Here is a 2,176-nt window from a genome sequence, read left to right as displayed (position 1 = left end):
GCAACTTATGTGTTTTTTCTGCCAGGGTGCATCTGACCGGTACGTTGATAATATGTTTTTTTTAGAAAATTAAGCGCAAAACATATAGTTCGCATACGCCAATGATTCAATTCACATGCGCCAAGTATACAGTTCGAGAGTCTATGGAAACGCTAATTAACTACAGGGGGGGGGGGAAGAATAAAAGACTTTGATGTGTTTTTGCAAGTAGGACGTTTAGGGTTTTTTCAAGTGTTTTGGCAAGGATTGTAGCAGAAAAATAAATTCTACCAATAGTGGGGATCAGGGCCGACTCTCCTGCATTACAATTCGTATCAATAACCCATAACCCCCCCTTTCTACACCCCAATAGTTTTGCTCATCTATAAAGTCATCTAGTTTTAAAGTTTACTTCGAAAGCAGCTTTAATGTGAAATTGGCCTCCCTGACCCTGATGAGTCTGGGCTGAAGATCTTCTTTAACTAGGCCAGTCGATTTACTCTCCATTTTGATATTTGCTATTGATGCGAAAATTGCGATTTATATAATGATAAAAATAAAACAGTTCTTTATACAGGGGTTGGCTGTTTAGCAGTAAATCTGCTGTTATCAATAGGGGCCCTGTTAAGAAGTGTAGCAGCAAACAAAGTAGAATAAACTTAATTTTAAATTAATTACAATCAGAAATAAGAGTTAGTTACACTAAAAAGTTTTAAATTTTTAAAACATTTTCCACAACCTTGGCATGTTTCTTACGACAAAAATTGTGCTTTTAACTTTGATTTATAAATTAAAATTGATTTTAGGGAACATCTGGCTCTTGGAAGTTCATTAAAACTGTACGGACGTGAAAGTAAAAGGACTTTTCGCAGTTTCAGTTTTGACCAAGGCCAGTCTTAGAAACAATTTATTGCATCTTCTGTTTAGCTTAGAGAATTTTAGAATGGCATAACTACGGTAGAATTTTGCTGTTTTGTTTACCGTAGATCTTTACATATTATCAAATTGACATTTATGCAGTTTTTGTTGTCAACGTTGATGATAGCTTTAAGCGCAGAAACAAACACTTCGCAATGATATGTTTGATTGTCGACCAGCTTTGCATTCTTTGATAGGAAGAACATGAAAAAATCTGTTTGAAATCGCAGCTAATTTGCCGGGGTGAGCTATTTTGTTGATGTACTTGCAGTTAATCAACCATTACTCGTCAGGACACATAAAACGCTATACAAATTTGCAATGAAGAGTTTTCCCATCCAATTAACTTCTATTTTGCAATTATCGCGAGCTTAATTCGTTAACTGCACAGATGTTAACCTGCTGTTCGACCACATGCCATAAGGTTCTTTAGTGGATCTCTTCTTTTCATCCTTTCTTCGTTACTCATGCAAGTCATCGCTGTGCTTTTTAAAGCTTTCCCAGATGTTGCTAATTCTTCAGATTAGTGTATAATAATGCCACAGAATGCCTCCGTAGTCCATTTATCCCATGTCTGTGATCCCTTTCCAGTCGAATCTCCTTAACAGGACCTTTACCGTCCTCTTCTTACAAATTTGTTAACCTGTATGTTCTTTATGAACCGACCAGCCGACTCCATTTTGTTTGTTGCATTATTCGTTCATCGATTGAGTAATTGAACGCAAAATGTTTTCTTAACTTTGATAAATGGCGTATACATATGATTTCGCGCTTTTTTGGTCGCAGCTTAGCCCCAATCTCCAAATTTTTTCGCAATAGTTGATGCGATGTAAATGTCACGTTTCCAGGTACATACTCAATCAGGGCGACGCGACCCTATATGATAATTTGTCGTCAATCTATAAATACGGATGCTCCAGAAAAGAAATTTCTATGAATCTGACCAAGTTTCAATCAAATTCTAAGGACGATAGGAAACTTTTTGTATCTCTTCTGGGATTTCTCTCTGTAGAAACCTCGTATCTCAAAAAAGCCCTATTGTATTCAGCGTAACCTCTAGAAAAATCTTCACATGGCAGTTGAGAATGGGCAACTATATAAAATGATTTGAAAAACGTTGGAAGACTGAGTTCGCGATGCTATCTCAACTCCAACCACTTTTGGGATAAGTTTCTCATATCTATGTTTTCTGCGATTCAATAAAATTTGGCTAGCGTTAAGGTCCAGAAAAAAATCTGAGCGTAAAATGTACACTGATTTCTTAAGTATCTATCCTGTG

This window comes from Rhopilema esculentum, chromosome 12 (genome assembly GCF_057945365.1).
Source record: "Rhopilema esculentum isolate cy_ngs chromosome 12, ASM5794536v1, whole genome shotgun sequence".
NCBI lineage: Eukaryota > Metazoa > Cnidaria > Scyphozoa > Rhizostomeae > Rhizostomatidae > Rhopilema > Rhopilema esculentum.
The sequence above is the reverse complement of the archived record's forward strand: the minus strand, read 5'-3'. Positions refer to the sequence as shown.